The sequence below is a fragment of the Fukomys damarensis genome, unplaced genomic scaffold (genome assembly GCF_012274545.1).
Source record: "Fukomys damarensis isolate Sample0158 unplaced genomic scaffold, DMR_v1.0_HiC HiC_scaffold_11, whole genome shotgun sequence".
NCBI lineage: Eukaryota > Metazoa > Chordata > Mammalia > Rodentia > Bathyergidae > Fukomys > Fukomys damarensis.
In genome coordinates this window covers 47,087,955-47,101,756 of record NW_022900923.1, presented here as the reverse complement: position 1 = coordinate 47,101,756, position 13,802 = coordinate 47,087,955, and the positions used below count along the sequence as shown (strand labels likewise).

At 45.5% G+C, this 13,802-nt stretch overlaps 1 protein-coding gene across 3 annotated transcripts in view; it reads right to left on the bottom strand.

Annotated features, from left to right (window-relative positions):
* The window catches only part of Syt14 (synaptotagmin 14), a 160,753-nt gene extending 153,461 nt beyond the window's left edge, over positions 1-7,292 (bottom strand). For all 3 annotated transcript variants that reach the window (XM_010613179.3, XM_033762246.1, XM_033762247.1), the window contains exon 1: positions 7,249-7,292. The gene's annotated coding sequence lies outside the window, so the exon portion shown is untranslated. The remainder of the gene's footprint in view (positions 1-7,248) is intronic.
* Between the last annotated feature and the right edge of the window lie 6,510 nt (positions 7,293-13,802).

The following is a 13,802-nucleotide window of genomic DNA, read 5'->3' as shown; positions in this document are numbered from 1 at the left end:
CCCCAATTTAAAGACCCAGTCCAAAAATGGGCATCTGAAATGAACAGACATTTCTCAAAGAAGCAAAAGCAGCAAATAAACATAAAAAAATGTTCAACATCACTGGTCACTCAAGAGATGCAGATGAAAACAACACTGAGATTTCACCTCACCCCAGAACAAACGGCTGCTATCAATAAATCAACAAACAACAAATGCTGCTGGGGCTACGGCAGAAAGGAACCCTTTTCCACTGTTGGTGGGAGCATAGTCGACTGATGAAATCATTGTGGAAATCAGTGTGGAGATTCCTCAAAAGACAAAAACTAGAGGTTCCATTGGACCCAGCTATTCCCCTGCTGGGCATCTTCCCAACAGAATGAAAAGCATCACACCACAGTGATATGTGCTCACCACGTTTATAGCAGCACAGTTTATAGAGCCAAATCTTGGAAACAGCCCAAGTGTCCATGAACTGATGAGTGGCTAAAGATGTGTGTGTGTGTGTGTGTGTGTGTGTGTGTGTGTGTGTGTGTGTGCTAGTCACCATAAAGAAGGATAAACTACAGACATTTCTAGGTAAATGGAGGCACCCGGAGAACATACTCTTAAATGAAATAAATCAGACACGTGTAAATATCACACTGTTTCTCTGGTGTTAGAAACCCAAAGTGGAAATAAGGACCAAAACGTATAAAAGATTTTGTGAAACAGGAAGAAAATGTTCAAATGGGAAAGAGAAAAGGGAAGGGGAAGGGAAAGGAAGGAAGAGGAAAGAAAGAAAAAATGCAAACAAAACTTTAGTAAATAAGGAGGGGAAGGTGTTGAGGGGAGAAGAGGGCAGTGGGAAAAAAGGAATCAAGATCTATCAGTCAAGCAAAATAAATAAAAGAAATAAAAGAAGAGGGAAGAAGAAAGTCAAAAAAAAGATATATCATGCAGAGGTACAAATTCCCTGTGATGAACGTGACCATTATGTATATCTAAAATGTGCCAATAAGCAATTAATTTTTTAAAAGATTAACAGCAAAATTCTACTTAGTAGTTTAAAAAGTTTAAAGATATAAAATTGTTTTCTTTGAAAATAATGATTATTTTATTAAAATACAGAGAATGTCTTAGTTAAAAAAAAAAAAAAATCCAAAAGCCTCCGCACAAAACAAAACAGAAGCACAAGACAACAAAATGTGTCGCAAATCTCCCAGCTTCCCCGATGCCAATCCAGGGGACAATGAGGTGCAGAATGGCATAAGCTATACTGGTGAACTGCTCAAAAGGATAACGGGAGAAGTTAAAAAAACTCCAAGAGGTCAGCAGATCGAGAGATGTAACTACACAAATAATGAAAGAACTAACTTTCAGAAGACACCGATAAAAAGCTAGATGAGCTAAACAAAATGATACAAAACTGGAATGACCAGTTCATCAAAGAACCAGAGTCCATGAAAAGGTTCCAGTCATACATATCTAGGAGATTAGGGCTGGGGATTTAGCTCAGTGGTTCTGGCACCTGCAAGAACCTGAGCAAGGACCTGAGTTCAATCCCCGGTACCAAAAGAAAAAAAAAAAGTGAAGAAAAATCTAGGAGATTAAAAATCACATTGAAGCCAGGTGTGGAGGCACGTGTCTGTAACCCCAGCACTCAGGAGGCTGAGGCAGGAGGATCGCTGGAAGTTCGAGACCAGCTTGGGCTACATAGTGAGTTCCAGGTCATTCTCAACTGCATAGTAAGACCCTGTCTCAAAAAACAAAACAAAACAAAATGAAAAAGAAATTATGGGAAACTGAACAAATAACCCTAGCACCATACAAGGCAATCATTAATTGCCTTTTTAAATTGATCCAAAGAGAATAAACTCAGGATAATAACCTACCCAATTTCAAAGTTTGGGTGTGGGGGGGGGGGGGGGGGGAGAAAAGCCAAGCCAGCCTCTTTTGGGGCCTTCAATTTAACAGTTGTGGAGAAAGAGCAGGAAAGGTTCTAATATCACTTTCAGGGTTATTAACACGGCCCTTCTCCTCAGATCTTCTACTCTGCCCATCCCCAAGACAAGAAAGGTGGGGAATAGTTGTGGAGTGAGGGGAAGGGAACTCACAGCCAAACTATAAAAAGCACGCACCGTGTCTCTGCCCTCAGCACCTCGAACCTGCTTTTTCTGCGCACTGAGCTGCCCCAGCTCTGCTCTTCCCCACCTACCCAACCTCCTGTCCAGATCCCACATTCCCACGGCTTCGGTCTGTAATACGCTGCTTTGCACAGCGAAAGCAAACCAACTGATATACTGTGAAACCGTATTCGGGTGAGAATGCTGAGGACCTGTCTCTTCCCAGGAAAAATAGTTTGAAATGAATGTCCAAGGGTTAGACAGGCCCAAATTTAGCAAACGTCCAGGGAAGAGAAACCATGGGACACTTACGGGAGACTTTTCGGGAGAAGCGGCCTCGTTATGTCCTTCGAACCACAGCAGGTAGCACCTGTATGTCACGATCATGCCTCTCCATACATGCACTGGGTATGCCCAAAACCACGTATCTCTGTACATGAGCTGAATATATCCATACTCGCACGTATCTCTGTACGAGCACTGGATATACCATATCAGTATCTACCATCGGCATATTTGCAAACAGAATTTAAGAGTTATTCAATCTCACATAAGAAAAATGAAAATCTGAGTGACACCGAGGTATAATTTTTATTTACCAGATCAACATGAACAATGGCAACAACAAAAGATTAAGACATTCTATCGACGTGGTTGTGAGTGAACTGATTTCTAGCAGAAACGCAAAACAGTACAATACCTAAGGCAAAGAGTTTTGCAATTCCTAACAGCTATGTGATAATCTCCCTGTAACAAGGCAATATCGCTTTTCCCTTCATGGAGAGGGAGGGAAGAAGGTTCCAGCCTCATATTATTGTTATGATATATATTACTATATACATTATTAGTATCTGCGACGACACAACCGTCATGCACCTGTCTGTCATCTTCCCAGCGAGACCCACCACCGTGGCACTCTGAACTGCTGAAGAGGCTGCGTACAGACCCTGCTCGCTCTCCCGACTGCCTTTTCTCCGCCTTGCTCACCACTTTCTCACAGGGCAAACCCTCTACTTCCCCGTTTCGTACCAGTGCCTCCCGCCTCCACCACGTAAACCCCAGGATAGGGCCCTCGCCATGCGCTGGAGGCGCAGTGCATTAGGAGGACCTGGCACGTGTCTGGCAGTAAAATAAAATGTGGCAGGAGCCGTTAGGTGCTGTGGACCCTAACTTTCCTGTGAACCTTTGTGTGTCTGCTTAGGTTGTGAGGGGAGGGCAGCATGGTCTGCAGACGTGTGGGCCGCAGAACGGCGGCATCGAGGCAACTCACGGACTTCACCATGAGATCATTCAAAATCTACCCTGTTATTTTCAAGAATATAATACATTATTGTCAACTGCAGATCCCTTGAATTTATTCCTTTTAAGTGAAAGTTTGTATCCCTCGACCAATATCTTCCCGCCTCCCCATAACTACCATTCTACTTTATATCTCCATGGTGTTTTTACATTTCCCATATAAGTGACAGCACATAGTATTTAACTTTCTGATTTATTTCACCTATTTATTTTCACTTATTTAAATCTTCCTGATTTATTTCACTTTAAATTTCCTCCAGATCAGTCCATGTTGTTGCCAATGGCAGGATCACTTCCCTTTTTAATTTTTCCCTGCAACTGGAAATTGAATCCAGGCTCCCACACACTAGGCAAGTGTTCTACCACTGAGCTACACCTCTAGCTCTTTTTATAGTAATTCTTTCTGAGATAGGGTCTCACAAAGTTGCTCAGGCTAACTTTACACATGGAATCCTTCTGCCTCAGTTTCCCAGGAAGCTGGAATGATGGGTCCGCCCACCACACCCAGGATCTCCTCCTTCTCAAAGGCTGCATAGGATCCCCCTGTGCATATGCAACACACTTTTCTTCTTCTGAGCCCGTATCTCGGGGCTGTGAACGATCGGACTGCAGGAACCCTTCCACACACTGACGTTACTCCCTTTGGATGCACACCCACAGAGAAAATACTAACTCATGCACTATTTCTATTTGCAATTTCTTGAGGAAACTGTGTACTGGTTTTCACAACGGCTGTGCCAGTTTGCATCCCTAACTGTACCCAAGGGCTTCCTTTTCTCCACTTTCGTCTCCCACCTGCTGTCTGTCATCTCTGCTATGGCCACCCTGAGAGCCCGACTCTCCAGGCACAGTTTCACACCATGAGGTAGTCTCAGAGTCAAACGCCACAGAACAGTACTCTCCCAATTCTGGGAGCCTAATACATTCTGCCCCGTCGAATTTTAAACTCGCTGAGGAGCACTGACTCCTCTTTCCTTCCTCGTTCTCACTTTCTCATTGGCAGTGCTGGAGCTGCTGTTCTATGCCTGTCCCCCACCGTACCGGGACAGCAGGTAACTCGGTTTCTAGCTTCAGATCCAAAAGTGAGAAGGAAGGCTGACCCAGCATGAGTATGACTGGAATGGATTAAAGATCCAGACAAAAGACTTCGGAGCTGACGACACTTAGATGACATGTTGGACTCTGAGTTGATGCTAGGTGTGAGGCTGTAGGTCACAGTGAGGCTTAGTGAGGATCCACACAAGATTTCAACTAGCAAAGCAAAGTGGCCCGACTTACACTCTTTAATATCACTGATGCTTTCTATTAGAAGTTGAGTGCAGGAGTAAGGAAGCCAGTTAGAACACTATTACAGCAGTCTGAGCAAAAGAAAGCAGGGCCTCAGACTACAACGACAGTGGCAGGATGGGAAAAATAATGGACTCAAAATGTATTTTCCAGGTAACACCAACAGGACTTGTGGGTCACGTCAGCAGAGAAGAAAACTAGAAGACAATGAAGAGTCTTCAGTCAGCGCTGAAGGCCTGGGTAGACAGTGCCATCAGCTGAGATAGGAAAGACAGGAAAGGAGAAGCTCACGTGAGGAAAACCAAGACCCAAGTTCAGACACACGAGGCATCATCTAGTGAATGTCAGATAGGGCATCAAGCGAGAGCCAGAGCTCAAAGACAGCCCAGAGCTGGATTTATAAATGCCTGGGGCATTTAAAACAGCAAAACGAGGTAAAATCAACTAGGAGGGAAAGATTAGAAAGACACAGTGAGCCAAGACCAAATGCAGGTCCATTCCACATGTCCAGGTGTGACAAAGGGGAGAAGCCAGCAGAGGGGACAGAGAAGAAACAGCCAAACAGGTACAAAGAAAGTAAGTACAAATGCCATCGGTGTGACCTTTCCAGAGTCACTGATGGTCATTACAATTCCTTTACATCACCTTCATGTGATCTACTCTAGGAAAGTCTGGAGTAAATATTCTAAGTGTGTGGAAATATTCTAATTCTTATGAAACACCCACCAGAACAGGACACTTTATTCAATGCTGTGGAAATAGAGACAGAGACTCAGATACTTCCATAACATGGGGCCGGGGATTTAGCTCAGTGGTTCTGCCGGCTGCTTCGTAAGCACAAAAACCCGAGTTCGATCCCCGGTAACAAAAAAAACAAAAAACAAGAAAACAAAAAACATAACATGGGTACAATGGGAATACATATTGTTTTTAAAAATTAATCACAGAATTTAAATTATATAGAAAAATGGGGCTGGGCGTGGTGGTACACACCTGTAATCCCAGCACTCGGGGGAGGCTGAGGCAGGAGGATCGCTGTGAGTTTGAGACCAGCCTGGGCTACCTAGTGAGTTCCAGGGCAGTCTGAACTACTTAGTGAGACCCTGTCCCAAGAAACAGAAGAAAAGAAAAGAAAAATGGAAGAAAGCAAGCTAGACTAATGTAGAAACACCCAGGGAAGGCGCACTGAGAACTCCCAGGAGGAAGGGAGACACCAGTGGCCAAGGAAAGAAGAGCCACAGGCACTGAGCCCACCCGCTCCACCGTGCTCCCTGCCCCAAGGCAGCCACAGGCCGGCGTCCTCTCTCCCAGCTGTCTCTGTCCCATCCGATTCTCTGTGCAACCGCAGCCTCTGTTCCCACGGATCTGCAGCGCATTTGCTGTCCTATCAAATAAGGTTTTAGCAGGACAGTGCAATACTATACAACTATTTAAGATACTTTTCATAATTCTACATTAAAATATCACAGTACAAGACTAAGAGTGTCGACATAGTGAAAGCAAAGTATGAATCTGCCCCCTCTCCCCACCCCATTTTAGCTAAGAAGCACAAACCGAGGGAAGGACTGACTACAATTTCCTCACGGATAAGCTACATGGGACCAAGGGAAGGAGATTGTTTTTAAATGAACAGCAACTACCAGCACAAACACACAGATAAATCACAGTGACCGTGTCAATAAGTCACATAAATTCACCTACAAAGCATTATAATACTTTCTGCACACTCCGAAAAAGCTCGGGTTTTTCTGAGCTGTCAAAGACACAGAAAATAGGCTGGCATTTCCCTGCGTGCCAGTCACACCTCTGTGAATCAAACTGCTCCAGCTCCTCGGCTGAGCTATGCAGGAAGGGAGTGCGGCCTGGCCAGGCTCTGAGGGGAGGACAATCTGCAGAAGAGACGCAAGAGGAGGAAAGCCTCGAGTCCGGAGAGAGATGAGGACAGTAAACTGGAGATCTCCTTCCACTGACGCCAGGTCTATCCCTTCCTCCAGACCCTGCCACAGACTTGTGACCGCTTCTAAGGAGCGCCAGAACCCAAGGTTCCCTGGATTCTTACACCTGATCCTTGCCCCCACCTAGCAGCGGCCTGACCTTTCCTGCGGCCACCTTGGTGAAGCACCAGAGGACACCCGAGGAAGCACAGACAGCTGCGCCGTCCTAGGACGCTGAGGTCCTTGGAAATGCTCCCGACCTGAACGTCAGCCACCTCCTCACAGCTCTGATGGAGACGGTAACAAAACGGGAATCAGTGGAGGTCAGCATGCACTGGGGTTCCAGGGCCCAAAAGGAAACAGAATCAAAGTCCGCATTCTGTGCCTCTTCACCAACCGAAGAGCCAATGTGCCAGAAACCCAGCTTTACCGGTCCAGCAGAACTAAAGATGAAGGAACAATGCTCGATAGCCACGGGAGAAAAACAACGGTACTTTAGGAACACTGGGGCCTACAGCATTATAACAAACACATACTTATTAAACTGTATGCCCTACACATCCAAATTATCTGCCATCTCGCTAAAATTTATGATGCACTACAAAGCGTTTAGTACTGAATATCCACGGAGCTCCCTGACTTACCTTTTCTAATACAGATGAGCTCATGAACTCCACATGTTCTCTCTCCACCTGTTAAAAAAAAAAAGTTCAGCAGAAGTTACAAAGCACAGAAAATAGCCTGCGTCAACTGTTACAAAGAAGTATTTTAAACCAGCACCTAAAACTGATCTCAGGAAAGAAAAGTCCCTGGCACTTCTTAAACTTAAGTGAGTACCGCAGCCCAATACTGAAGAGCTTTCTTAAACAACCCTGAAAGTAAAGCTTTACAGTTTTGGGACGAAGGTGCTCCATTAAAGCTTCTCAAGAGCTGAGAGCAATCACTACCTCCCAGCAGCCTGGAGACACTGCGGGAGGGGAGGCATCACAGCCACAGAGAACACACGAACACACGTGCTAGGACTGAGAAGTCACCCCACTGTAGAGCGCAGGCCTCAGAGGGTGCGGCGGGAGGCACAACCCCACCTGATTCTCCAGGCACCCACTCCTGCACGTGTGTGAGAACAAGTTTAATTAGAAATTACTTTTCCTGTTCTGTTTTCATTTTTCGAAAGAGCCTTGTTAAGTGTTTCATTTTTTAAAAACTCTGTTTATTAGGTGGGAAAACACTAATACAGAAAAGTGCACAAACCTCTGAGTTCAACAAAGCAACGCGCCTGAGTGCGGCCACGTCCCACGAGGCCTCCCCTGCACCTCCTCACCCAGAAGGCACCGCTCTCCCGAGTTCTGCCAAGACAGTGGACTTCCGTCTGTGTACTCACACAGGGTCACTGAGCGGGCACTTGTGCTAACTGTCGTGATTCCTCCTTCTCATTGCTCTATGATTCCACTGTGTCTAAACATATGTGCCCATATACACCATACATAACTCGCGCGCACATCAAGTCACAGGCACTGGGCTGCTTTGAGTTTGGGTTTGTTATAGGTAACTGTGCTATAACCTCCTCATAGGCATCTCTCTCCGGTGCACGTGCGTGCCTGGGGATCGTGCGGTAACCGTGTCTTTGGCGAGATAGTAGCCAATAGTGGAATGGGTGAAGGAAAGATGGTAAGTATACAATAGAACACACTCTGAAAGAAGGACACTGCATTCCCAATGATAAGAAGGAATATGAAAAGCACTGTACTGAGTAAAATAAGTCAGGCACAGAAAGACAGACATTGCACGGTCTCACTTACATGTGGAATCCAAAAAAGTCAACTCACAGACTCAGACAGCAGGATGGTTGCTATCAGAGCCAGGAGAAAGGAAAGGGGAGATGTGGCTCAATCAGAAAGAGAGATTACTTGGGTTTGGTTTAGTTTGGTTTTGTTGAGACAGGGTTTCATCATGTAGTTCAGGCTGGTCTTGAACTCACTATGTATGTAGTCCAGGCTGGCCTCAAACTCATAGCGATCCTCCTGCCTCAGCCTCCTGAGTGCCAGGATTACAGGCAGGCACTACCATACCTGGCAAGAAATTAGTTTTACGGATCGCCTGCACAGAATGGTGACTACTGTTGATAACCATATATTGTACTTTTGAAAAGTGCTGAGCCAGATTTTAAATGTTCTCACCACACACACGCCACAACAGATGAGGCGACAGATGAGTTAACTGGCTTGAATCAATCATCCCGATGAACCGGCAAGCCTCACATTCAATTGACATGGCTCATCTTTGCTAGTCCGAGGGGACAAAGGCACACCAGACACCATGGACACAAAGTGCAAGTTTAATTAACACTGGCGGACAGGTCTGCGTTTGCACACAGGACACTGGCCCCATCCAAAGGTTGATCAACAAACATACACATTCTCAGGGGGGCGTCACAAGTGAGGCATCTGTGGTACTCATCCATCCGTTACAGAAACTGAGTATGAATTAACGAGTGGGCTCAATCACAGTACTGGTTCACACATAACACTGGCGATGTGTTCATTGGTGATTTAAAACATGAGGTTCTACCTCATTTACATCCTAGTAAAATGACAAAACCCTTCTGGAGACTAAGACATTCCTGAGATGCGGCAGTTGGCTGGGGCATGTTCAGGCATGTGAGGCAGGACAAACCGGATCCGCTGGACAAAGAAAATTCCAAGTGGGGAATTTCCCGTAGGAAGTCCAGCTTGAACTACAGAAGCAAAATTCCCTTTCACCGCGATGCTTTCATCTATCACAACATCACATTACCAGCATTCTGGAAGGCTGAGGCAGGAGAATCCCAATTTCTAGCCCGACCCGAGCAACTCAGAGACTTAGTAAGACTGTCCCGAAATTGAAATTTCTCAAAAAGGGGTGGGGATGTAGCTCAACATAAAGGCCCTGGGTTCAATCCTCTGTACTGGAAAAAAGCAAACACATATGTCCTACTAGGATACACTGACTATTCTAACTTATTGTTAAGAGTAATTTTAATAGGGTTCACTATATATGCATGTATCTACTTCACTCAAAATCAGGCCACTGCTTTAACGCATTCTGTAGCATTCTGTACATGGATGACCCTGTCATTATGCTATAAATCATCTTTAACTTTTGCATAATACAAAATTAAATAATTTAATCATCTAAGTTCATTAAAAAATTTATGAGCAGCTCAGTTATAAGAAATAGAAGTATCTTTCAGCAATTACATGGGAAATAAAAACCATTATATCCAGTAAAAAAAAAATATAGGTCATCTGGAAAGCAAGTAAAAACTAGAAAACAGCACCGCTCGCTAAAGTAGGTTAGAGCCTTAGTGTAAGTTCGTTGTAACAAAGCTACCGCTTCCTTATCAGCAATACAGAGTAACGACTCATCATCAGGAAGTCGGACTTAGCAAGAACACCTAACACAAAGCCCGGATGTAGAAGAGTTGCCATTCCGCAAACCTCGGGGGAGATGCTGTGTTAGGTGAAGTATTACCAAGGAGCAACCTCAGATCGTTCACCGAGCGCTGGAACAAAATACATCTGCACCCTGTCTGCCTTCCACACGGAGAAAGCCCCGGCCCGACGGGGTATTTTCCGAGCTACAAGAAGAACCCACGCCCGGGACACCGGAGGCATCAAGTAACCACAGCGACATAACACACTGAGGCCGGTGCTTCCCTACGTTATTTAGAAGTATTTTTTCTTTGTTGTAGTCATTAAGACATATTTTCTAAAAGTTAGTATGTGTAACTTAGTTTGAGTTGTGCACTTCATTCATGTTACCAGGTGGAGCTTCATAAGGTCTATAAGTAAAACTACACTCTCCCACATCTTCAATATAAATGGGTTAGGTTTTACTATATCCATCTAACCTTAAATATTTTAAGCCTAATTTTATGACTCGGTTTTAATGATAACAAAACAATGTGAAATGACGATGAACGCAGAGTCCCTTTAATTCATCCCCACCGAGTGAAGGACCTTCATAAATAAAAAGCCAGTCAAATAATTGTTATATCTTAAATTACGGAGTCAACGGGTAATTGTCAGATGTAGCACAGTACTCACAAAAACCAAGTAAGTAACGTAAGAGACTACAGCCCAGACGTAAAGTTGTCCAGGCCATTGTTTTACAGTACAGATAAACAAACTAAGACATTAAATATGAACGCGGCCCAGGGTCACTAGGAAAAACATTCAAACATCATGACTAATACACTTAAGGAAGTAAAAATTGATTTTTCTTTGTATTTATAAGAAAAAGAAAATGATGAACTTGTTTTCTAACCCTTTCAGCAATTTAAACAAACGCTATACTTGCAGGTAATTTTAGCCATGATCTTGGCAGAAACCTTCTCAGCGGCTCGCAAAGGAGAAACAGAAAATGACAAGCTCGGTCCGAGTCAGCACCTCCTTTCCCCAGGCAAACTCATGAAGGAGCACAGTGGAAACTGGCATGGTCCTCTCCGAGCGGCGTAAAGGAGGAGGAGGAGAAACGGACATGCAAGGCAGACACGTACGTGTGCTGGGATTTCCTATGACTATAAAAATGAACACATAACTATGAGTGTGCCTGGCAACTGGAATTATTTTAAAGGGAGGGGACCACTATAAATACATACGGTCTCCATGTCTACAGAGCAAAATGTGTGGGGATGTTGCGATCCTATCAAAATGCATCCCGGTATAAAAATGGAATCAAGGGCCAGGGATTTAGCTCAGTGGTTCCGCCGCCTGCCTGGCAAGCACAAGGTCGCGAGTTCGATCCCTGGTACCAAAAAAAAAAAAAAAAAAAAAAAAAAAAAAAAAAAAAGAAAAGACAAAATGGAATCAAGCTCTCCAGCAAGATGGCAGGAGGGGTGGGGTGACTGGGCAGCAGCCACACCTTCCTCTAGGCCTTGCCCCCTTGATCTGGAGGGGAGCACAAGTTAAACATTTTAATCTCTGCACCTAGTGGAGATCCGGAAAGGGGCTCTATGACCTCTCTGGCACTACACTGCCAGAAGCTTGGGACTTCTGACTTCCCAGTCTCCTACAGCGACAGAAAGTTAGAAATGTGTCTCTTGATGTCACCAAGTGGACGCCACTTTCACATACAGTCATCAGCAGACAAGCCGCAGTTCGCAGAAGGAAAACTGGTCACGCCGCTCGGGGGAAACCCACAGCGGAGGAAGCCGTGCCTGGTGTCCACACTGCCGGGTTCAAAAGCAAGCGGAGGGGAGCGTGACCGACACAGCGGTGCCCTGACGCCTGTCTGCCGCTGGCCTGCTCGGGGTGTCTTGATGGCTACTACGCTGAGCCGCACAGCGATGGACGCAGCTCTGCTAGTGATAACGGCGACGAGCCCTGTCCCCAGCCTCCGCCTTCTGAACACCTGGCTGCCACCGAAATTAGGAAACCGAAACATATTTTGATGATTTTGCAAAAGAAAGTCAGGCTACACAACAGTCTGAACAGGTCCTGGCATTTGTACAAGGGTTAGTGGCTGAAGGAGCTCTTGCTATCCCCATCTCTGCTCAGCTGAAACACGACTGCGAAGTCCTCTGTGACTATAAAGAAAACCCGAATCCCTACAGGAAAGGACCTCAGAACCCTAACTTACTGTCACTAGCTCTGTCTCAGTTACGCTCCTGTTGCTGAGACACAACGCCCGACACCCCCAACTCTGGGGCGGAAAGGTTCGCTTTGGCTGCCTAGAAGTTTCCCTCCTCTGTCAGCTGGCCCAGCAGAGGAGAAAGAGCTCCTGCAGGAAAGGGGAGAGCGGAGATGGGGCTGAGACCCTGCAGCCCACCTCTTCTCCGCAAGCTTCCCGCCCGACAACAGATTTAGCTACAAACTCCTGGGACCAATGCACAGATGAGCACCACACCCACGATCCAGGCACCTCCCGAAGCCCCACCTAGGAGCGCCCGGAGTTTTCAGGGGTCGTCTATATAGAAACAGCACGATCCGATGCCAACAAGCCTGGCTGTGAAGCTATCACCTCACAGGGGTTGCAGCTGGTGGGAGTATTTTTAAAGAGTACTAAAGAGAGGCCAGGAGATAGAAGTCAGACGTGGTATTATTTCCAAGACAGTGAAGGGAAACTTGCGCCCAACCCACCTTTTCCGAAATGGCCACTTTTTGCAGAACACAATGATCTGTGATATTCTGGTCCAGGGGTCTCTCTGGAGTTGGAACAAAAGCCAGCCCGACACGGGGCGAGCTGGCAGAATGGCGAGGACGTGCTGGTGTGGCTGGAGCCCTGCCCGAGGTACTCACACAGTTGGAAGCCCCCACCGGCTCCTACAGGAGACCAGAAAGAGCAGCGCAGACACAAATGCTCTCCCGGAAAGAAGGGCTCCCGGTGAACACAGGAGCTCTGTGTATCAGGGAAGAGTTAGTACGGCCAAGGCAGAGTTCGGGAAAACTGTTTTCACCATTCCTGTACAGATGCAGAAGAAAACAAACTGCCCTTAGCAAGAGTTGAAAACGCTAAGTTTAACTTGCTGAGGTCAGTTAAGAAGAGGGCTGACAAGCGAGTAACCGACGAATGAAAAAGCATAGCTAAATCATACATTCAGGGGAAGCCAGAATTCCTCATAACAACCTGAAGGATATATTTTTAAAGCAAAACTAGGAAATTAACTTTATCCCTTAGTACCGTAATAAAAACCTCTCAGGTTATTCTCATTTATTAGGAAAATGTTATGTCTACTATTTAAATAGTGGAGACTCCAATAAATGTCAAACACTAGCATGTTGCTGAATTTAATCTGAATTTCAGCAGACATTGATTATTGAACATTTTCAAATTTATATGTCAGTGTTGCTTTCCCTGAAGCTGTGACAACCAGCTTTTGCTGTATCGTTCATTCCACCTTATGGGTCCTGTTCTGACTTAACCTAAAGCACCACAATCTACAGGTTCTCCTTACTTCTTATTGGTCACTGAAAGGCTACTTTAGAAGCGTGTTAAAGTTCATCTCACCTAGTGTCTCCCTCAGAGCATGCCCAGTAGAGCAGTCACAGCCTCGAAATTCACACCTGGCTCACACTGTCACAGCTGAGTCCACGGGGAGGTCACCGACATACCCCATGTAGACTGCTAACTTCTAGATGCATTTTAGGCTAGTTCCTAATTTAGGCTAGTTCCTAATTTAGTCGTTCATTCAAGGAACAATACCAACTTGGGTCCTTAA